We start from the raw sequence: 26,150 nt of genomic DNA, 5'->3' as shown, positions 1-26,150 counted from the left end.
TTTGATATAAGGGGTGTAAACAAGGACAGGGTAGGGACGAAGAGCTTGAGAAGAATATTTACAGTAAACAGGGATGAGAGGTGGGAGGGAAAGGGAGTGAGAAGGGAAATTGCATGGAAATGGAAGGCGATCCTCAGGGTTATACAAAATGTCATATAAGAGGTAAGGAGGGGTAAGTCAAGAGAATACAAATGGAAGACATGATTTACAGTAGAAGGGGTAGAGAGAGAAAAGGGGAGGGGAGGGGAGGGGAGGGGGGATAGTAGACAATAGGACAGACAGCAGAATACATCAGACACTAGAAAGGCAATATGTCAATCAATGGAAGGGTAACTGATGTGATACAGCAATTTGTATACGGGGTAAAAGCGGGAGTTCATAATCCACTTGAATCAAACCGTGTAATATGATGTATTAAGAACTATGTAATGTTATGAACGACCAATAAAAAAAAAAAAAAAAAAAAAAGAAAATGGAAACAAAAAAAATTGTGAATCTCAAATGCTGTGGTTAGAGAAAATATCTATCAAAATGAAGTAGATATAAAGCCTTTTCCAGATAAATAAAAAATAAGAACTATTGTCAACCAAACAGCTCTACAATAAATTTTAAATTAAGTTCTTTAGATAGAAGCAATGATCTTAGACAGAGATGAAGTATAAACAAAGAAATGGAGACCTCTGGAAATGGTTAAATGAAAGTAATCATGATAGACATTTTTGTTATCTCTAATACTTGAAAGAAAAAATATATATCTAATGTAAAAATAGTAGCAATGTATTTTGCATTCATAGCATACATAAATGACAATGACACAGAGGATGAGAAATGAAATTGAGAGAGAAAAGTTCTTACTCTCCATCTGAAATTTCATGATGTTAGATGTTTAGAGCTAGGTGACATTGACTCATTTATAGTTTTAAGGATGAATCAAAGGAAATGGAATGTTTAGCATTATAAATGCCAGTATAATCTGAGAGAATTTTTCTTTTTTTAAAATTTGTTCTTTTTAGATACTCATGAAAGTAGAGTGTATTTTGATATATAATATATGCATGGAGTATAACTTATTCTAATTAGAATCCTATTCTTGTACTTGTACATGATGTGGAGTTACCAAGTTTGTGTATTCATATATTAGGTAGGAAAGTTGTGTCTGATTCATTCTACTGTCTTTCCTATTCCCATCCCTCTACCTTCCCTTCATTCTCCTTTGTCTAATCCAATAGATTTATAATCTTCACCTCTCCCTCCCCTCCTTTGTTGTGTGTTAGCATCCACATATCAGAGAGGACATTCAGCCTTTGGTATTATGGGACTAACCACTAAGCTACAATCATTTTGAAATAACAAATTAATGTGTCTCTTGTGATAAAGAATATTAAATTCTAGAAATGACATTAAATCATTTAGGTAAAATATAAATTTAAGTCTATAATCAGGACTTAAAGTTTTAGATTTATCATTTTTCTGCTTTTTGGCAGTGATTATACAAATTTATGAAAAAGATGTACAGAAGCATAGTTTTTCCAGGAAAACAATAAAAAAAATCTGTTACAATATATGATAAAAATAATCTCCAAAAGAGAAAGACAAAATGACAAATAAGATTACAAGGGGAAAAAAAAACAACAACTGTAAATGGAGAGTTGGAAATTTGGCAAGGACATAAAAGAATAATCATGAATTCTACTCTCATTAAAATAATATGTCAAAAGAACAAATTAAAATAATAAAAATAATATGTCAAATCTATAAGTTTAATATAAACTAAATTTGTGAGCAAGCTAAAAAAATTGCTTGAGTACCTGTACCACTGCAGATCTCTCTGTTACTGTTATTAACTCAATAAATGAATGTTGAATGAATAACCAGTTCAACACCAATCATTATATTTGAATATTTAGAGAAAATGTGTGTCCTATGTTAGCCATAGCTTAAGGCAAAAAGAACAATTGGTCACACTGCTCTGTCTTTGTTTAAAATTGTTCATTATGGATTTTTAAGGTATTTTTTTTATTGTTATGGATATGGCACTATACATTCCTTGTCTTGATTACCATATTTTCCACAACCTCCTTAAATTTTGTGTTCCTCACTTCTCATCCTGGTCCAAGTCATGAAGAATGATCACCAGACTGTGTCTACTGCTAAAATCTCATGTGTTATTCTAATTATAAAACAAATGAAATCAATATGTGATAAATGAGAACCCATACCACAACAACTTTATCTTCAATTAGGAATATGACCCTTTATGTACTAAAACTATAGTGGTTAGAAAGCATTTGAGATATGAACTTTTCTTCTATTATGAAAGAGGAAAACATTTCTTCCCATGAATAACTTAGAGGAAGAAGGCCAATTAGCATCTCAGGGTTATGTATTTCCCTGTTTTTATAGAACAGAGGTCACTGGCTGCAAATCAGACACACTAGAATTTTTGATTCTCCTCCCGATGCTACTAATGCCTCTGGGAGAAAGAATCTGGAAGACTACCAGCCCAGTAATTTTTTCATTGTCTAAGGGGCACTGTGAAGAGAACCCGTCAGCAGTAAAAGAGTGTAAACCAAATGACTGTTGCACAAGTGAGAAAAATTCATGCTTAAGGAGCAAAGATTCTTTCCTAGAACTGGTCAAGCTTATAAAATTTGTCTCTATTTTGTAACACATCGTGAGAACATATATTTGTCTCCTTTCATAGAATGTCTGATTCCATCATCAGCCATACTAATTGAGAGGTAGATTTTCAATAAATATTGATTGAGAATTAATACAAGTATGATATAAAACATTACTATTGTTCTCAAGTTAGAGTCCTGTTGACTTAGTTCATTAGAATGAGACATTAATTCTTTATTAGAAGTGATTATTAAATACATCTAAATTGAAACTGATGTCTAGAACATATTCCGATGAAAAGGAAGTCATTCAGCTACTCACTGATGTGTGATGTGTTCAAGTGTGCTGAGTTGGGGTGCTTTCTTGTTTTGATTTAAAGCAAAAAATTAGAAAAACAGGATGAGACAGAAATTTCAATTGAGGTTCAGTATCTTAAATAAAGAGAAAGTAAATGCTGGGGAAAGCAAAGAGAAATAGAAGTGAAAAAGTTAAAAAATGTGGTTGACTTGAGAAATTTCAGGACAGTTTACTTGAAAGTGTGAAAAATATTATTAAGTAATTATACCTCTTTGGTGGGACTGCTTGAGAGGTTTGAAAAAGAATTATGAACTGGAGAACTTTAATCATATCCAGTAATAGGAAGCAAGCTGCCACTATTTCATTTATAAATAAAAGGAAACATTTAAAATGGAGTTTTTCATCATTAAAAAATTCCAATTACAATGAACAAATATGCTCTTTAAACAAAGTTTGTGAAAAGTAAAATCGCTGACTCCCACATACTGTCAAACTCATTTTTAATCATTGGCAAAATTTTAATTGACTTTAATATTGTTTATTTTCTTTTGTTTCTTAATTATTCTTTCCATTTAGTTTTTGCTTATCTTTAGAACATATACTTAGAATTGTTCCCTTTACCACATTGTTTGTGCTTTAAGATTCCTCTGCTAATTTATTTTTCTAGAGTTACTTCTTAGTTAACCACACTGGACTCTAGCCTTGGTTTATATTTTTGCAACATAAATTAAATTCTAGTTTATCCTACTAGGTCAAAAATATCCCCTTTTTTCCTGAAGAATTATTTCCAGGCATATTTAAGTTCAGTCCCTTAGGACTCTCCTTATTTTACTCAAATTTTTCCCACATTAAAAAAAAAATGAACTGTTTTCTTTTAGCAAAGTTGAGCAGTTTGACATATAATTTTGCAATACTTATTCTTAATTTGGCTCTTATTATTCTAAACATTTGGATACTTTTAATTTAATTTATTAGGACAGAAGTGATACTTTTCACACTGAAATGCACTAACATGAAAAATAAAAACATACAAATGCCTTGTGTTAGGCACATGGAAAGTCTAGTTTGGAACTTGTAGTTTTTAATTGCTCAGAACTAAGATATCTGAGTCTGCATAATATTCTCATACAGGATTTTTACCTTACCCATTGTGTTAGTCCATTTTCCATCACTGTGACCAAAATACCTGGTGAGAACAATTTAAAGTAAGAAAAGTTTATTTTGGGTTCATGTTGTCAGAATTTCAGTACTTGGTGGGCCAACTCCATCACTCTGGGTCCAAGGTGAGATGGTGCATCATGGAATAAGGGCATAGTAGAGTAAAACTACTCAAGTCATAGGAAGGAAGTAGAGAGAGGCAGGAGGCAGGAGTCAAGACACAATCCCCCAAAGAACTCTCTCCTCTAGCTATCCCCTGTCTGCCTATAATTACCACCCAATATAGAAGTCCTTTCAATCCATCAAATGGATTAATCCACTGATTAGGTTACAGCTCTCATAATCTAATCACTTTACCTCTGAACATTCCTGCATTGTCTCACACATGAGCTTTCAGGGAATTTTTCTATAACCAAACCATAGTATCTATTTGAGAAATTTTCTTTATTTTCCCTGGTGTTTTAAGTCTGGGTCAAAAATGTTTGTGTCTGTGTGCATGGAAGAGAGACAATGATTGATACTGTCTTCATATCTGGAATTGCACAGTACTACCTATGAAATAGATAGAAATTATATCCTTTGTCTTTGAAGCCCAAAAATTTTCAGTAGAAACATTAAAAAGTACATTATCTTGTCATTTTATATAAGCAGAAGTGATATTTAAAAAACATAGCTGAGCAGCATAGTTTTAGTATTGGCATATGGGAGATGGTTAAAAGGTGTGTAGTGGATGAACCACCTACCTCCCAGCATGGTAGCCTTAGGTGTAGTGATGACTGTGCATGTGCTCTATTTTGGCCTACATGTTGCTTTCTTCATCTGTTAAGATACTGCCAGTAACCTTTCAGGAACCAGCAAACATAGGATCACATTCAATAGAGCTCTTTACTAGAAGACACTACATGAGCAAAGTTCTAGAACCTAGAAACTATTGACAATATAAGTAAAAGACTCCAAGTCTCCACTGATCAGTTATTTGGCCTTTCAGGTCCTCACACTCTTTATCTGCAAAATGTAAGAGCTAGACTGGATCTCTTGTGTTAATTGTATTTTTTTGGGGTGGGGGGCAGGTACAGGGAATTGAACTCAGGGACACTCGACCACTGAACCACATCTCCAGCCCTATTTTATATTTATTTAGGGACAGAGTCTCACTGAGTTGCTTAGCACCTTGCTTTTGCTGAGGATGGTTTTGAACTCATGATCCTCCTGCTTCAGCCTCCCGAGCCACCGGGATTACAGGTGTGCACTACCATGCCTGAAGTTAAACTATATTCTGAAAGCCTTAGAATTGAGCAAAGATACACTAAGGTCTGCCTACAAGAGAAAACCTCAGTAAAACAGACTCTGAGGTTTCCTTTAGCAGATAGATTTCTTATTGCTTTTCTATTATCTATTGTGGGTATTAGGCTTTCTATGAGAGTATATTTGAAATAAGGTTTTGATAAGTACATATATTTGAAACCATCCAATGGCCTTTTCCATTTTAAAAGTTGGCTTTCTTATGGATTAAATATAATATGTTAAATAAATCATATATATTTTATTACAGCTTTCAGCTTTTATATGGTTTCCATATTCACCACATTATTTAATTGGGTGTTAGGGCAGATGTGATTCCTGTTTCACAACAGGGGCTCAGAGCCATCACAGGACCTGTGCTGGTAACACGGGGACTAGAATCCAGGCCTTCTTCCAAGTCTGCTATTCTCCACCATCTCTCTTCCTCCTGTATCAGATACAATCAGAGAGCTGTCATTCTTTATACTCTTTGGACTTGTTCATCCAACAGAATGATTTGTACTAATATTCTTGCAGCACGTCTGAACTCAGTGTTTGTGCACTGTTCAAGTTGACTTATAGGCATTATGTAATTAAGTGAGTTCATTACTAACACATGTTTTCACTCTATGTATGTACGATTAATGGATTCTCAATTCTACATAAAACACCCTATTCCCTGTGCAAACCCTAGCCAAGTGTTTCCACAGGTCACTGAACACTGGTGACCACTCTGCATGTTGATCTTCATTCCCCTACATCTATTTTCTTCCACCAGTTATGCTTATCAAGAGGAAGTTGTGTTTGTTCCCTAAGTTGGTTATGCATTTTTTGATAGTATAATTATGCATAAATTATGTCTTATAAAATCCTATAATATATGGCTTTGGAAGAGGTTTGTTTTATTTTATCTTGGTGAAATATTGAGGGCTTGGTGGAGGTTTAATGAAAGAAAGGTACTTAAAATGCTATCAGATTAGATACAGGTGAGGAAACAATAATAAAGAAAAATAATGCACATATGGAAGGAGTATTGCTCTTAAAAGTAGTCATTATTTTGTCCAAATAATCTCATAGTACTTTAAATGAGCCTAGTAAATTGTCTAATATTTACCATATAGATGAATTCATCCTTTATTGAGGTCCAATACCAGGTCCTCAAAGGATTCATAGGTGGCATTTAAAGAATAAATCGGCTACTTAGACAACCACCAAGAGGCCCTGATAATAACCTCTCCAGAATTAAAAATTATTTTCAGTAACCTAATTACAACTTTAAAATATTAAAATGTTATATTTTTATTGCTCATGGTTATCATAAAACACTTCATCAGCCAGGCATGCTGGTACACACATGTAATCCCAGCAGCTTGAAGGCTGGAGGATCCAACGTTCAAAATCAGCCTCAGAAAATTAGTGAAGCCCTAAGTTACTTAGGGAAACACTATTTCAATGTAAACAACCAAACAAACAAACAAATGATAAAAAGGGCTGGGGATGTGGCTCACTGGTAAAATGTCCTTGGGGTTTAATCCCTGGTACCAAAAAAATTAAAACAAACAAACAAAAAACTTGTCATCATCAACCTAAAACTTTAGATCTTTCTGCCTAAACCAAGAAGAACAAATAGAAAAACTAAAAGAATTAAAGGAACTATAGGACTGAATATAAAGTAATTATCTGTACATTGATTAAAGTGATCATTTTGATCAATTATCAAGAAAACTGGCACCATCTAGAAAATAATTTGTGTTGATCCAAATTGAGATGAGAACATAGCTTTTTAAATATGTGTTTTAAGTGCCTGATGAAAAATCTATGACATTAATAGTGCTTGTAAAAAGGAAGATGTTTATGTTTCTGAGAATTAGAACATAGCAAGCAGTTATTAATCTGGTGTCTCCTTAAATTCACAAAAGAATCAAACAGTGTTCACATGAAGAGAACTTGACAAACACAGACACAGGATTTGGGGAATGAGATACTCAAGTCTTCCTGAAGTGTCAGTGATGATTTTAGAGAGAAGGTACTTGAGCTGTGACTAAGAGAAGCAATTTCAAAGATGGAGAAATGGTGAAAGCAAGAAAGAAGTGGTAGGGAGGGATCCAGGGAGGCAGCAGGCAGGACTCAGAGTGGACAGAGCGCGGAAGGCAGTGCCAGGTTTCATAAATGTGAGGCAGGGAAATATGAGTTTTCCAAAATCAGTTTCCCCAAGTTTATATTGGATTTTCATTCTCAGTCTAGGCACAGACATACAAACAACTGGGAACTCTGATAAGATAGTACTCAACAGAATGGTGCAAAAGCCATGATTTGTGTTAAAGGATAAAAGAAAGACAATTGTACCAGGTGTGGAGCTACACATTCATTATGGTTTCATTTAATAATTAAAATTTTAGGAGACGGATTATCATTTTCTGCTTTTTAAGTCAACCGAGTCTTTAAAATGTTAATTGTACTGGTTTTCAGAGCAGAATCCCACAACTGCCACAGTTAAAAGTCCCATAGTTATAGGCAAAAGTCTGTGCAGGGGCAGGCAGGAGTGATAGGCTGCAGACAAACAGAGAAAAATGCGCAAATTTGGCTGGAACTCACAAGCACAGAGGCCCAAGCTGTGGACTGTGTGATCTACAGAGGGGCCACACACAGGTAACAGAGAGAACTAGATTCTTCAGACTAAAAACCTCGAATGGATGAAGAAGAATGAGTCCACTGGACCCACTGACTGGATACATTAACCATTCAGGCTTTACCAGAGGCCCAGGCACATGAATGCCTCCATTTTCAAATATTACTGTTGCCTCTCTAAATTCACAGAGCATTGTGGACCCAACCCAGACACTGGGGCATAGTTTAAATACTCATGTAAATTTCTCTAGGATGAGCTCAGATGGTTTTATGTATAATCACTCATTTATGCTGGAAAAAAAATAAGCAATTGTGATCAGGTACAAGTCATCCCTTTTAGTGCATAAAAACAAACACACATTTAACAGGGAGATATGTCTGTAACTGAGCATTATCTACTTAATATTTTTTAAATGATTGGAATTTCTATGAGCAGCCACAGGTATCTTTAAAAATCTAACAGTGATCAGGTGGGGTGGTACACAGCCGTAATACCAGCAGATTGGGAGGCTGAGGTAGGAGGATCACAAGTTAAAAGCCAGCTTAACCAATTTGATGAGGCTCCTAAGCAACTTAGTGAAACACTGACCTAAAATAAAAATGGCTGGGAATGTGGCTCAGTGGTTAACCATCCTTGATCTTAATCCTTGGTACCAAAAAAAAAAAAAAACATGAAATCAATAGATCAAAATATAAGATTTGTGCATACTCTGTGTCATAGATATAAACTTTTAATTTACATACAGTTTTTGGTTCTGTATTGACAGATATATGTTACTTTCAAGAGCTTTATAATTGTAGTACCTGTTAATTGTGTATCTGAGATATTGCTAATTGTATGTGTAATGAAGTACATGAATCAATAATATACATTATAATTTTATTAGTAATTATAATCATAATAAAATAATATTAAATTTGGCAATAATAAATTGTATTAGTTATGGAAATCTATCACCAGTTTTCTTTGAGGGAGTGATCCCAATTCATCTTTTTGCTTTATATTTTAGAAAAATAATTAAAAATTTCAAAAGTAAATGTAACACTTTCTAAAAATCTTCTCAAATTATTATAAATTGAAGGGAGCTAGATCTCATTATTTTAAATGTTTTCAATTCTTCCTTCAAAGAAGGAAAGAAACCTGTTAAAAAGTCTTAATTAAATATGATGCCTTGAAACATAAAATGCCTTGCTTGTCATGATGCACTTATGCAAACTGGAATATCAATTCAGTTCCTGGCAGAATGATTAATGCATTTACATCAACACTCAGGGAATGTGGTGGCAAAGGGGTTATAAGTGCCTTTAGTTTGCCATACGAGGAATAATTACTCTTGCTTTTGTGATTCCACCTGGGTCTTCAAAAATCAAAGGATAGCATCGTCCAGGTGTCTCATAGAACTCCTATATATAGATAAGGTGAAAAAAAAGACTCACAGAAGCCATTGTTTCAAATTATAGCAGCACTAGCCTAATTATTACAGAAACAATAAAAAGGATTTGACTAAATGGCAAGTGATGGGCTTGAGATTCCTTACTGGGCATGAGGAATGAATTTATGTGAGAAAGATGGATCAGAGGTAGGAACAATTCGATATTGTCATTCTGTGCCCACTACTGACCATCTCTTCTTAGAGTTTGCTTTTTGACATACAATAAGATGCATGTGTTTTACTTCTGGAAATCTGAGTCTTTTTAGTGTTTGTAACAAAGTCTTAAACATGTACACCCATTTATTTATTTATACAGTATAGTTTTGATAGGAGAATTCTCTTTCAGGAAAACGTATTAGTAAAAAATATTGGTAAAAATAAACAAATGCAACTTTGCTGACCAGAAAATTCATTCAATATCACTATAAACAGAAAAGAAACTTTTTTCCAGCATCATTTTTTTCCTTTATTCAGAAGTCTTTGCCTTTATCTGTCTCTCTCTTGTTCATCATATTTCTTTTTTCTTTAGATGATAGTAAGATTTTTTAAATTACAAATTATTTTTGTTAAACAGAATTTCATCTCAATCCATCCTCAAAGGCCTTTTACATTTCCAGCGAATTTTATTCTCTTTATAAAGTTTCTGACCACATACAAAATGTCTTAGTAGAGTTTCATCAATAATATTTTTTATATAATTAAACTCACCAAGTACATATTATCTTTAATTTAAAGCTCAGGAAAACAGATGTTATTTTCAAAAAAAAAAATAATAAAAGCATTGAAGAGAAAATATGCCAACTAGATTGAAAAGAAATAGGCATACATTGAAATGGAATGCCAGAAAGAGAAAACAAAATTACATTATTAATTTGGTGTATATTTCTTTTTTCCTTTTTTGCCATTTGAAAGGCCTGAGTGGAGCCAGAATTTCATCACCTCTTTCAAAACATAAGGATATGTGTAAAAAGCCCTGAGGTCTGAAAGGTTTACGTGACATTTCCTATAACACATTTAATTTAATTCACCTATGTTTCAGGAACTGTGATAAACACTAGGCAGCGAGATGAGAGGGCACAGTCCTTGCTGAAAGAAATCCAATAAAGATTTTATACACACACACACACACACACACACACACGCATGGAAGCACACACACACAAATGTAATAATTGATGTTTATGCAGGATGCTAAAATAGCACAGATTGTAGGCACTTAGTCTGGGATGTGGGTTCAGGAAAGGTCACTGAAAGATGATTCCTGAAGGGTAACTTTTAGAGAATAAATTGAAGCTGGAGGAAGTACATGTTTTCATTGTTCATAATTATGACAATATTGTCATTTGTAATAGCAATGTTACTGTTTTATTTCTGTTTTTAAAACCAATTTTGAGTCATTATTGCAATTTTGTAATGTCAGAGATGGAAGGCAAAATAATAATTCAACAAGCAAACAGTGCTCATTTAGCAAATATTAACATTAAGAATCAAATTGTCTAAAAAGAATATTTGCCAAGTTAACAGTATAAATGCTATTCAAATGTCAAATAGTATTTAATCTTAATATGAAAATTGAATTTGCATTTAATTTTACATTTTAAATAGCTGAAATATATATTCATAATTTTTTAAATCTCTTTTTTCTCTGAAAATAATAATTTTCAACTCCAGGGACATAAGTCATTTTTTTTTACCACATTTTAGAAGATAATAGAAAAGTATTTAAATTTTAAAATACATACATGCAAAAAATCACAGAAACAGATTAATTCACTGGGTGAGACTAAATCACATGATTGATGATTAATTATTAAACTACTTATTGCAATAAGAAACAGTCCTATATGCATGCCCAGTGTGGGGAGTTTTTATGTATAAAAGCTTACTATGTATCTGCTATTCTTAATTATTATATCATTTTTGTCTCTGTGAATTTAATATTATCATCCATTACTTTTTCTAATAAAAATTGACTCACTAAAACTGTGAATTGCCCATGACATTTTTCTGTATAATACAGAATTTTCTTAGGGATAATGCTTATTTAAAAGTTTTCTGACCTACTTGTCTTATTTCCTTCAGTTCTACAATGAATAAAAATCCATTTTAGTATATCTTGCTCATAATATGCATATTCACATTTCATACTGCTTTCATTTATTTTTAAGAAATGCATGTGCTGCTTTCCCAGGTAAAGACCTCTTTTCCTTTATTTTACCAGAAACAATTCCATTCTCATTCCCAGATTCAATTTAACTTTCACAAAATGTAATACCTCTACAGATTATTTGGAATTGCTTAATAATTTCAAATGGAAATTTTTCAAAAGTCTGTGTGTGTGTGTTTGTGTGTGTGTGTGTGTATGTGAGTGTTTGTGTATGTGAGAATGAGAGAAAGAGAAAGTGTTTGATTCAGAGATAAGTTCTTGCATCATTAGGTAAAGTTTGACTAGAATGTGAAATATTTTAATTAATTAAGAAAAACGATCCCTGCATATTTCAAATAAATTTTCTTTACAAACGTAAACCACTAGTAATCTAGAAAAACAAAGTTTAAGCACTAAATATTTTGGGGGTTGGTACTTGGTATTGAATCCAAAGGGTACTTTACCGCTGAGCTGCATCCCAAGCCCATTTTACTTTTTATTTTGAGACAGGGTTTCACTAAGTTACTTAGGGCCTAAACAAGTTTCTGAGGCTGGCCTTGAGCCTGCGATCCTCCTGCCCCAACCTCTAGAGCTGCTGGGATTACAGGCATGTGCCATCATGCAGAGTATGTACTAAAGATTTTAACTGTGATTTTTTAAATGATGATAAATACATCAGAAAGCAAGTGTAAAAAATCTCATATTGAATGTAAAAAAATCTAAATACAAGAAAATTCATAGTTCTAACTTAAATGGCATGTATTCCCCTCTCTCAAACCCGATTCCTACTGGAATGTATGCTATTCTATTGTCTTTCATTTATTTACTTATTTTTAATTGATGTATTATGATTTATATATAAAATTGGAATGTATTGTTTCATTTTCATGCATGCACTAGTATAAGTCATTCAATTTAATTCCCCAGTTCTTCCCTTTTGCCTCCCCTCCTCAGACCTCCTGGGTCCCCTGCTTTATGCTGCTGATCATTCTTCTATTTTAGCAAGATCTCCTTTTTCCATTCCTTTTTTGCCTTTAGCTTTCATGTATGAGAAAAAATCCTTGACTCTCTGGGTATGGCTTATTTCACTTAGCATGATGTTTTTCACTTGCAACTATTTACCAGCAAATGACATAATTCTTCCTTATGACTGAGTAGAACTCCATTGTGAGTGTATATGTGTATGTGTATATATATATATATATATATATATATAAATGTGTGTGTGTGTGTATATATATACAAATGTGTGTGTATAAGTGTGTGTGTGTGTATATATATATATGTGTGTGTGTGTGTGTATACATGTATGTATATACATATATTACAGTTTCTTTATCCATTCATCTATCAATATGTACCTATGTTGGTTCCAAAACTTGGCTATTGCGAATTATGCCACTGTAAACATTGGTATTCACATATCACTATAGTATGCAGATCTCAGTTCTTCTGAATAAATACCAAGGAGTGGAGGATCTGGGTCATATGTTGGTTCCATTCTTAGTCTTTTGAGGAATCTCCATTCTGCTTTTGAAATGATTATATTAATTTGAAGTCCCACCAATGATGTATAAGTGTACATATATTTCTGCATCCTTACTGCAATTATCTTGATTTCCACTCTGAGGTGAGATGAAACTGGTGTATTTTTGATTTTCATCTCCCTGATTGCTAAGAGTGTTGAACAAATTTTTTTTAATATATTTGGTGGCCATTTCTATTTCTTCTTTTGATAAATGTCTATTTAGATCTTTGGCCCATTTATTAAGGAGTTTATTAGCTTTTTCAGTATTAAGTTTTTGGGTTCTTTATATATTAGGTTATTAATCCCTTGTCATAAAAGTAGCTGGCAAAGATGTTCTCTTTCTTCATGCCTTTGTTTCCATTGCTGTGCAGAAACTTTTTAACTTAATGCTATCTCATCTATTGATTCTTGGTTTTATTTTATGACTTTAAGGGCTTTTTTAAGGAAGTCAGACCCCACACCAGTATGTTGGAGTGTTACCCCTATGTTTTCTTCTAGTAGCTTCACTATTTCTGGTCTAATTCCTAGGCCTTTGATTTATTTTGAGTAGATTTTTGTGCAGGGTAAGAGGTAGGGACTTACGTTTCATTCTTCTATATATGGATATTCAGCTATTAAAGCACTATTTATTTAAAAAGTTACCTTTTCTTTTACATAGGCTTTGGCATTTTGTCAAGGATCAGATGACTTGTATATATGAGGATTTATCTCTGTCTTCTAGTCTGTTTCATTGGTCTTTCTGTTTTTATGCCTATATCATGCTGTTTTTGTTACTCTAGCTCTGGAGTTTAAGAAAATTATTGATTTTTCTGGGTTGATCTTGTACCCTTCTACTTTGCTAAATTTGTTTACCACATATAGAAGTCTTCTCCAGTAGACTATTTCAAAGATTAACATATTCAAGGAACTGATGCTATAGTTGGTTAGAAACTCTGCCTTTTAACTAGGCTTTTTTAGCAAGTGAATTTGTCTTTTCTGCTGAATATTCACTAAAGGTCACCTATCTTAATACATTTCAAAGTCCTAGGAGGAAATTAATTCACTTAATTAGAAGGAAAATTCTTTTTTCATTACCTTTGGTCTACGAAAATGATATCTTCAAGTTGTAGACTGAATTATTGAGAAAGTCCTATCCCAAGCTTAAAAGTTAATAAATGACTGTACAATAATTCAATAAATGCAAAGTTAGTCTTTCTATTTGGAGTCCATTTTGCCACTGATCTTCTCTGAATACTAACTAGGTATCTTGTAATTGTTTTGGGCCATCCAGCACTCAGAAGAATATGAGTATATTTTAATTTCCCAACAAATTTGAGCATTTGTGTTCTTGCCAATTTCTGTTCCTGCCCCAGAGATTGTCCCATCCTTCCTGTCAACTCTTTGAAAAGATGATACGCTGCCCCACTAGGTTGGCTCTCTGTGTATTGATCCTGGCCTGAAGCAAGTCTTCATTCATTATGTCTTTTTAGAAACTCCATGGTCTATTGATTACTGACTATGAAACTATCCCTACAGACAGATCAATGCACCAAAATTTAGTATGGCCCTGTCTCTCCTCACACATTACACTCCCAAAACATCATTGCTCAAGTCCCTGAGGTTCATCATGTTTCAAGATCATCCTGGCAGACTGTAGCAAGCATCTGTGAACTGTACTTACTTAGGTTATATCTCATTAGTACATGTGATCTTGAAACATTCAGGTAATACTGGGAAACCTCTCCGAAACAATGTCTTAAGGGTTAGAGATGTTGCCTGGAGGTAGAATGCTTACCTTGCATGCCTGAAGCCCTGAGTTCAATCCCTAGCACTGCAAAACAAAAAGCAAACAAAACAAAACAAATCAAAAAACAAAAAAAAAAAACAGTGTTGAAAGCTACTAAATAGAAAAGAACCGTTCTTTTTTAAAAAGAATATGCTTCTTTTTTTGTTGTTTTGATTCATTTTTAAAGTCTTGGTAAAATATACACGACATAAAATTTACCATTTTAACCATGTTTAAGTGTACAATTCAGTGGATTCACACACATTTATGTTGTTGAGCCACCAATACTTTCACTGTTTTCCAGAATGTCTTCATCTGTCTAAACTGAAATTATCTGCCCATAAAGCACTGACTCTTCATTCCTTCATTCAGTGCCTAATGGCAACCATTCTAATTTCTCCTTCTATAAATTTGACTATTCTAGACACCGTGTTGAGGCAGAATCATTCAGAATTTGTTCTTTTGTAAGTGGCTTATTTCACTTAGCACAGTGTTCTCAAGTTTCATTCATGTTGTAGCATGTGTTGGAATGTCCTTGGTTTTTAAAGCTGAATATTTTATACATGTATAGACAATATGTGTGTACATATATACAAAAATACACTCATACATATATGTGTATATATATGTATCATATTTTGCTTATCCATTATTTTGAATAGTTAAGTAAAAGAAATAATCCACACATGCATACACAAAGGGTTTATATGTATTTTATATTAGCATTATAAATACTGCTGACAACCTAAAAATAGTCTAATTTTTTATCCATGAAAGAATGGCAAAAAAAAGTGGCAATTAAAAGGATGGAATATCATTTCATATAGAGATTTCTTTAAAAATTGCATTGAAGAATAGTAAAGATGTTAAAAATTCAGTTGGATTTCAAAACCAGTACCATAAGCTGAGCAACTGAGAGAATTATGTAAGTTCTCTGAGTCCCATTTTTCTCATTTTAAAAATTAGGTGACAATAGTGTTTTTCTGAGAATTCAATTGTCATTACTAAATGAAATGACATATACAAAGCACCTCTGAGTAAATATTAGCTTGCCTAGTTATTTGTGTTATTATCAGTATGCAACTTATTGCTATATGCAACAATTAATCTGATAAACAACAAAGAGGGACAAAGACACAACAAAGAATTTGAGGGACCCACATTCGAATGGAGAAAAATCCCTAAACTCAGAAATACATGTTAGGATTTCAAGATATTTTCATGTGTGCAACACAGTTAGTTCTCACATCTAAAAACGGTTTTGTGAAATAATATTAAAAGTAAAAATCAGTACAAAAAATCTAGGAGATACAAATTGATTACAATTATTCAGACTACATTCAGGTGCAAGCATTTGTACACATACATACATATACTCCCCTCAACCAAAAATAATCAATATTCATAAAATTTTACATGTAAAATATCTTAAAAGTAAGAACATAATAACTAACAAATGCAAAAGATCATTTTAAAGAACTTAATTATGATGAGGTTTCAAGAATTTGGGTTAAGTGAGTGTGTTTTCACTCTAGAATCACAGAATGTCATTAGTAATAGATTTTTAGTCATGATTTGGTCTCAAGTCTTCAATTCATAGATGAGAATCTGAAATTGACAGAAGTTTGAAGACTTGTTGAAAATATTGCACCAAGTAAGACAGAATTCACCCTATTGGCTGCTAGTCCTAAGGCTTCTCCTCTAAACTACAAATTTACTTCTGAACAGAATTCTGTAGAGCTCATATTTTGGAAGACTTCGATGTATTTTATTGTGCAGCAGACTATTTTCTCTTCTTCTCAATCAGATGAAGCATACAGAACTTGATGTAGAGTTGTCTCTGTTAATGCATTTTCAAAATTAACTTTCTTAAGAATTTTATTAAAGGAGAGTCTTTATATTTACATATAATACTTCAGGCTCTTCATAAGATTTATTATACTGTTTATTGCAGTACACAATACTGACAAGTATTGAAGGCAATATAATTTTTAATTTTCAGTTTTGTTAAAGTCATGGAAGGCATAGTGGTAGTAAATATTCTGATAGCTGATAAAATGTGATTAATAAGTCAATGTTCCACTAGGTGTTCCTTGGTCTATGGTATTATTATATTGGTACCTTTTTGATTCTTATTCAAATGGGGATTTGCTTCCTTATTGCTTTGAAATTTCTTTCCTGCATTTGATTAAGTGACTCAGTGAATTAACTTTTAAAACCTTGTTATCATGGCAGAAAAATAAATTTTCAAATTTTTATTGTCTGTATATGTTAACTTTATTATGAGTCACATAATAGAGATCCTCTCAGAGGATGAGAGTACTCTAACTTCATTTTGTTATTTCATGGAGATCTTTCCTGAACTCTTTTTCCACCCATTTTTATTGGAAAGCATACTGCTTCCTAAAAGACTGATAGAGAAAATTTGAATGATAATCCAAATATTTTCTTGGCTCACTGAAAGAGATAGAGAGTCTTGGCTTAGAGAAAGCCTCTTATTTTGCTATACATTTAGAAAGCATCTAGCATATTTTCTATACAGTCAACACAATCTTTGAGGCCATCTGCAGTTTGCAATAAATTTATGATATAGTAGCTTAAATTGATGGGATAATGAGCTGCTGACAGACATGTTTTTCTAAATTGATATTTAAGCATGGTGCAGCCAAAGTACTTGGCATGAAATAGCAATGGAAATGAGGGTTGTGTGGCTCCATACTGCAATGCAAGCTAAAAATACTTAAAGTCTAAATTTTACCAGTCTGCTTCAGTTCTATCTTATAATCTTTGGTAAAATGTTACATTAACTATTAGGAAGAGTGTAGTACCTCTTTTTCTCTTCTATGTACATAAATACAGCATTCTAATGATTGAAAAGCCCCATTGAAAAAGCAAGTGTCATTTTAAGTCAGCACACTTTGGAAAAACTTACATGTATTGACTCATTAAATATAAAACCAAAATCAAACAAACACAAAAGTAAACCAATCCAGTGGGAAAAAATATATATTATGGTGGGGAAATAGTGGGCAGAGACACTTTTAACTTCAAATTATTTTTCAGGATTCAGTCTGTTTATATTTTAGTGTCATTTTCTAAATTCTTAAGAGATTTTACAATTGTATACACACACATACATACACACTCATATGTTAATAACTCAAAAGAGCAAACTATTTTGTAGAAAAAAAATTGACAATACTTTTTCTTTGTTTTTATTTTTAATCTTTAGTTTGAAGCTAAGTAATGATATTGTTTCTGAGAGTATGGGTTAAAGACCTCCTTACACCTCTCAGTATAGTTTCTTAAAAAGAAAAGATTTTTTTTTCAACAAAATATTTGCACTACAAAAGCTATATTTACACTTTTATTTTAGGAACTAATTTATTGTTGCTATTGGATATTTAATTAACTCAATCCACAGATCCTTATTATGTCTTAATACGTAGAGATCCACTCATGCTGCCCTAAGGCAGAGTTTTGCCAGTCCTGCATGTGAGTGGTCTTTTTCCTTAGAGTCCCATGATGTGTATCCCAGGTCAAAGGCAAGACTCCATAGATGTGTACTCAGTACAAAAGCAACTGGAGGGGTGTCCGGGGTGCCAATTCTGAAGTTTCATTTGCCTTCCACTTTCCAAAATTTTAATTTCCTGGTATAAAAAATCCTCATTGTTATTTATACTCTCTCCACCTGCCCTGCCCCCCCCCCCACACTTATACATATACCCTGACCAGGTCTTATTCCCATATGCCTTGGGGGCAAGACCATGTGTGTTATAAGCAGATACATACTATAGATAGCATTCTTGTATATAAATGGATTTTGGTCGATTTTAAATGTACTGTTTATCAGTAAAAGAAACAACTCCAAATATAACCAGGTGCTACCCAAACTGCTAAATGGAAACTAAAATACTATAACAGTAAACTAGGGCTAAATTAATATGTAAAAGTGTTAGTATTATATTAAAGGTGGGAGGGAAAGGGAGGGAGAAGGGAAACCGCATGGAAATGGAAGGCGATCCTCAGGGTTATACAAAATGACATATAAGAGGAAAGGAGGGGTAAGACAAGATAATACAAATTGAAGAAATGATTTACAGTAGAAGGGGTAGAGAGAGAAAAGGGGAGGGGAGGGGAGGGGAGGGGGGATAGTAGAGAATAGGACAGACAGCAGAATACATCAGACACTAGAAAGGCAATTGGTCAATCAATGGAAGGGTAACTGATGTGATACAGCAATCTGTATACGGGGTAAAATTGGGAGTTCATAACCCACTTGAATCAAACTGTGAAATATGATGTATTAAGAACTATGTAATGTTTTGAACGACCAACAATAAAAAAATAAATAAATAAAAAAATAAATTTAAACTGTGAAGCCTGTTTCTCTTTCCCATAATTTACATTCACAAAGACATAGACTGGCACCTCAGTTATCCCAGAACCACTCTTCACACTTAAATATCCTTCCCAGGATATGTGTTGTTTGCAGGTGCCGATATCCACTTCTTACAGTACTTGCAACTACCATGCAGAGCACTCAGTTCTGAGGTTGTGTGAATTTGTTCAATTTCAGGTTTCATTAAAACTCAACAGTCTGCTTAGCTTTTATAACAGTCATAGTGATTACAGAGGCCACATATTGCAAGCACTTGCTCTGGATTTAAGTTCTTGAACAATATTGCAAGTGATATTTTGTTAGCTTTGGATTGAGTCTTTCAAAAGAAATTCAGATAGATAATTGTAAAAATTTAAAACTAAATGAGTGAAGTACTTTGATGTATATAAATCTAAAATTTAAGAAAAACTAACTAGGGGCAGGATTTTTAATATTGAAAAAGTGAAAGATCATTCAAAAAATATTCATTGAGCATCTATTAGGCATTAAATACTTCTTAGGCCCTTGGGGTAAAGGCATGAGCCAAAAAGCATCCTTGTTCTCATGAAAATTTTACTTTAGTAGGAGAGAGAGACAGGCAAAAAGTATTTGTATAATGGAATGCTAGATATTGATAAATACCACAAAAAGAAAAGCAGCACATGGTCTAGAGAGTGAAGTATGAGTAGGCAAAGTGGGAGTGCATGTGATGATAAGGCAGTAAAGAAATCCTGCTCCCATCAGCTGACAGATGAGTACAGACCATAGGGAGGGAAAGCCATAGGGAAGTGGGGTCCCCCGCAAGGGCACTGATAGTCCTACCATGACTCCAAGAGTTGGTGAATTCAAAGAATATCAGGTCAATTGTTCCATGTTGCTGTAAAAAACAGGGAGAGCATTTAAAAACAATGTTATAGAAGTCACCAAGGCAAGGTCATGAAAGGTCCTTAGACCATGTTTGAGTCACTCCAGTATCCAATAAGTACAAAATCCCCTTGAAATTATTTTTACCTAGAGAAAAAGAAAAGTGCAGTCATCCTTTACTGACTGTGGGGCATTGGTTCCTGGATCTCTCACAGACACCAAAATTTATGAATATTCTTTTACCTAAAATGGTACATTTATTTGCATATACTCTATACTCAGCATCCCATGTGCTTTGTCATCTGTGAATTACATAATACTTATAGTACCTAATACAATGTAAATTCTGTGTAAATAGTTGTTACACCGCTTAGGGAATAATGACAAGGAAAAAAGTCTCTACATGTTCAATACCAAATCAGTTATATTTTAATATTCTCAATCTGTAGTAGTTGAATCTGCATATGTGAAACATGAAGATACGGAGGGCCAATTATATAGACAATTTTTCCTTTAACATCATTTAAAAAATGTTAGACACCTACCTAAGAATATATGTAATGCAGTCTGGTCCTGACACACACCCTCTAGGACTTCTTTTATCCTTGTGTCACACCTGTCACAACCATCTTGCCCCAGCTAAGTGATGACCTCTTACCTTGAGCCTGAGGCTTCCCTGAAATCGCTGCATGGGAGGCCTGTGGAAGCCACCTTGGCACCCTTCCTGCCTATCCTGGAGGTGGAGAGAGTAAGCACTTCAGGGGCAGCCTGGACTAAGACAGGAGCTGGTGATGAATGCACCTCATTTCCCCTTGAGCCAAAATTCTGAGGTATATACTCTATTTGGTTCCATGGAAGGTCCTGACAGATTTTAGCTCCAGCTGTCTTCCAGATGTTTTCAATAACTATAGGCCTTCTCTTCCTCCCTGTTTCTCCCTAGATGCTTTGTTCTGTTTCCTGGAACCACTTCTCAAAGCAGACACCTGCATTTCAGCCATTGTCTTGGGCTGTATTTTCTTGGAGAAAACTCATTTTATTATATAGTAAGTGAAGAGGCTTGCAGTATAATTATATAAAATACAACACCCTTGACTGCACCAGCCAACAGAACAGTTAGTCTATTATCAAAACTCAGAGCTCTCAGAGCTTCCTATATGCCCTCCCATGACAACTCTCTATTCCCAGCAGTTCTTTCAGTATCTCCCAAGGCCAGTTAGGAAACCACGGCCATGACTTTAGTTTTATTATTCCACTGGGTTGCTTTTGTACTTTATCATGTGTTTGTGTGTATGTGTGTGTGTGTGTGCATGTGTTTACAGTTAGTTTTTTTTTAATTGTGTAAGTGCAATTATATGCAATTTACTTTTTTTACTCCAATTTGTTTGTAAATTCACCCCTGTGGTATGAAGTTATAGTTTTAATTCTGCATGGTAATATAATTAAATATTATTATATCACAGTCCACTCATTTACTTTCTTGCAACAGGCATTTATGATTATTATTCACATTCTTTTACTATTTTGTACAGTAACTGAGCATTTTTTGTAAATGTATCCCTATGCACACATGTAAGGGATTCTGTAGGACTGCACTGACCAATACTTTGCTACATGGGACTGGGGAACATTCAAAATGTGGCTAGTCCAAATCAAAATTTGCTGTGAAGTGCAGGATATGTACCAGATGTTGAAGATTTAGTATGAAAAAGTATGAAGATACTTTTTGAATAAGTTTAAATATCAATAAGTTGAAATTTTAGATATATTGGGTTAGGTATATTATTAAATTTAATTTCACCTATTTCTTTATGACTACTAGAAACATTAAAATAGTACATTTAACCTGCATTCTGTTTCTATTGGACATTGGACAGCACTAGTCTAGAGCACTGCTACTCAGAGTGCATCCCTGAGGAGTGGCAGCTATACCACTGGGAAAGGCAGGATCTCTGGCTCTGCCTTGAATCATCTCCATGCTTTACAGCACACCAGAATTTATTTTTTAAAAAGTGGGGGCAGTGAGAGTTAAGCAAAAGAAGGAAAAAGACAGAATTCAGTGAACAGGAAAGAAATGTAACAAACAGAGCTACTGATTTAGATCAAAGCAGAACAGAAATGTGAATGAAGATTTCCAAAATAATAATAACAATAACAATAATACAACAGTTGAAAGGATAGGTTAATAACAGAAATGTAGGGTATATTTATTATAAATAGTATATTGAAAAGAATGATTAGAAACTTCAGGGAAAACAAAGTGTCAGAATAAAAAATGGGAACATCGTCATTCTGATTCTTTAATGGAAAATACATACAATAATGGAAAAACAATGGAGAGGAAATTGTACCCTTCTTTTATAAAGTGAAATAACAAAGTGACCATCTGTACTTGAGAAAATATCAGAAGTTAATACATTACCTACCAATACAAAGGGACATTTTTAATTGTTTTTTTCATTTTTAAAATTTGTCCTCTTTAGATATATATGACAGTAAAGTGTATTTTGACATATTTTATATACATGGAGCATAACTTATTCTAATTAGGATTGCATTCTGGTGGTTGTACATGATGTGGAGTTACGTTGCTTGTGTATTCATATATGAACATAGGAAACTTATGTCCAATTCATTCTACTGTCTTTCCTATTCCCATCCCCGCTCCCTTACTCTCATTTGCTTTTGTTTAATTTGATGAATTTCTAATTCTCCCTTATAGTGTTTTAGCATCGGCATATCAGAGAGAACATTCAACCTTTTTTTTTTTTTTATATTGGCTTATTTCACTTAGCCATAGTCTCCAGTTCCATCCATTTACTGGCAAATGCCATAATTTAATTCTTCTTTATGACTGAGTAATCTATTGTGTGTGTGTGTGCATGTGTGTGTGTGTGTGTGTGTGTATGTGTATATCAATCACATTTTCTTTTTTATTCATCTATTGAAGGGCACCTAGGTTGGTTCCACAACTTAATTATTGTGAATTGAGCTGCTATAAACATTGACATGGCTGTGTTGCTATAGTATGCTAATTTTAAGTCCTCCAGCCACATACTGAGGAGTGGGACCACTGGGTCAAATGATGGTATTATTCAAAGGGACATTTTTTAAAGGGAACTAAAACATGAGAAGAAATAGATTTCTCCAATATGAGAGGAAGAAAGCTAAAGATCTGACGAAAAGGAGACGAATTTTCATCTGTCTTGGTAAAAGATATTTACTCACTTACATGAGTAAAATGATAGATGGAGACCTAGCACTGGAAGATATTATTTTTCAGAACAAAATGATAAAGAGATGAAAACCTTTTCTTTGAAGGAACAAGTCTAGCATAGGAAAACATTGCTAGAGAAAGCACGTAGGAGAAATGTTGCTTCTAATTCATTTGTATAGATTGGTTCATTAAAATAAAATGTGGTAAATTATGAAATACTTAATCATTTAGATTTTAAAATACTTAGGTCCTAACATGCAGTGGTATGCTACATATGGTATATATCTGTGGTTATATCTGTATGGAGAGCTCTATGGTACATAAATATATACTACTTGTAGTTTACAGTAGTCAATTATTATAGTAACTTCACTTTGGCATGTATTTGCAATCTTCTCAAGTTACGTAGAGTTTCATTTGTTAAGATATATGTTTGTTTATTTTTATAATGTATATATCAATGCACCATATTCTACCTTGAAAATCTGTGAATTTTTAATGCTTTTTATATTTTTGTTATTGGACCTTTAATATTGGAAGAAAAATTTTCATAGCAAGTATTGTGCTTTTACCTTTTTTAATGCTGGTGATCCAACTGAGGGTCTCCATAAAAAGACACACATTCTCTGGAACAACAACAACAACAAAAAAATGGAATTGTGATTGAATAGTTATTATGAGAAAAATAAATGATTTTAACTAATTAACTGATTTCTTACTGTATCCCTCAAAAGATAAGTCATTTTAAACAGTAGAAACATCTCAGGGTTTTTTAAATTTATATTTCTGGTGTTTTAATTCTCCCTCTATTTTTTGCAATGATTGCTAAGTGCAAGCCCTACCCAAATACATAGCCCAAGGTCCTCATATATCAGTGAGATTTACAAAATGTTACCAGAAGAATTCTTATTTTGAGATTTATGATGCTGGATAATTGCTTTCTCTTGGGTTAGCATGCTAATTTATGAAGATTCCTTTAGTTTGATCCTATTCAAAACTGGAAAATGTGGTAAACCAGAACAGGAATGCAAATAGACAATTTATTTTTGACATCTTCACACTAAAGTGTTAGCTTAATTTTCATTTGAATCTAGATGAAAAATTTGGTTGTATTCTAGTTCATGTGTCTAAATTATTGGGAATAATTTAGTAAGTACACTACAGCCTGACTGTGAAGTGCTCATTCAGGGGCACAGACCATGCCTGTGCTAGCAGCTCCTTCAGTCTGTGCCACCCCTGGCACCAATCTTAAAAACATCAGAAATAATGGCATCCACACCAAAGGAAAAAGGGATCAATGAATATAATCCATGGGGTTACTTATCAATAATTCACATATGGCTATTATTTCAAGAAAACACAGCAGTGGTTATATTTACACAAACAGTCTCTCTCTCTCTCTCATTAGTTTTTAGAAGACTAAAACAGTAATTAAGAAAGTTTCTAATTGTCTTAGAACAAATTAAGTCCAAAACTTCAAACTTCAAACATGCTTGTCTGATAAAGTATGTGCACTTATTTTTCAACTTAAGAGCTTTAGGCAAAATCTGAGTTTGAAAGCAGTCACATCTATCAACTGAGGGAAAAAAAATGCCTAGTTTTTCAATTCAAGGAACTGAGAGACTACTGAATCACCAGTAAACTGTCTTGGTAGGATTATAGATGTTTGTTGACTATCTGGTTATTTTCAGCCACTTAGATACCTCCAAACATACCTGGTTCACAAAGTGGTGGAGTATTTAGTCTGGGGAAAACAACTGCAATGACTCTTCAAGAGATGGACAGTGTTTGAATTTATTTAAAATATTCAAATTTTTCATATTTAAAGACAAGACAATGTTTTTTAGATAATAATACAATAATAATTAGTATTCCCATGTAACCTCTGTAATAAGAGTCTGTAGATCTTCAGTAAGGCTTTCCATTCATTAACTGAAAGCAGGATGTGGTAATTATCACAGAATTTTCCTTTTCAAATATATTAGTACAGATTTTGCCCATAATCTTTTAATTCAATTCACTAGTCAGATACATACCATTGTCCTGCTTCTGAATCTTTTAAAATTGTATGTAAAGTTTATTTTAATTTTATTACATGAACAAACTCTAAATCTAAATGTTCCATTGCCTATAAGAAAATTAGTGAGTAAATAATTCACTTAGAATTTATTCAATTTAAATGTCTGCTTTGAATTTAAAAAGATATTTAATGTTTCAAACACAATATAGTGATGCATATGTTATTATAGATATGAGAAATTAGCATTTTTTATTCTTTCCAAAAAATGAGATTAATATTTCATACTGATATTATAAAGTATAATTATTTTATATCTAAGTTATTCCTTAATATTTGAGCAGATAAACTGAAAATTAAAGATAAAAAATAACAATAAATATTTTGGGTAAGTTGGTGACCATAATAAAAGGAAAACAAATAAGCTTTAGAAATTATTAAATTCCATTTAAATTGTGACATTTTCTTAAAGGGAGAAACAAACTCTCCCAATCTGTTCATTTAGTTGTACCAAATGCTTGTTTTACTCTCCCTCAATTTCTCTCTCTGTGTCTCTCTCTCTCTCTCTCTCTCTCTCTCTCTCTCTCTCTCTCTCTCTCTCTCTCTCTCTCTCTATCTCTCAATTTCTTCCTACCCCTACCCCTTTTGTTTTATTCTTTCACTAAATTGCTCATAACCCATTTAGAGTTTTCTTCTTTCCCTTTCCATTAGCTGTGATAGACTCTTCTCTCAGACTGATTTTGTATAAAGACAACATCCATGTCCTTAGGTATGTAATTCTCTGTAGGACCACTCTGTGGCTGATTGTTGGAGCCC

This window comes from Urocitellus parryii, chromosome 8, assembly GCF_045843805.1.
Source record: "Urocitellus parryii isolate mUroPar1 chromosome 8, mUroPar1.hap1, whole genome shotgun sequence".
In the NCBI taxonomy this organism is placed as follows: domain Eukaryota; kingdom Metazoa; phylum Chordata; class Mammalia; order Rodentia; family Sciuridae; genus Urocitellus; species Urocitellus parryii.
Note: the sequence above shows the minus strand (reverse complement) of the source record.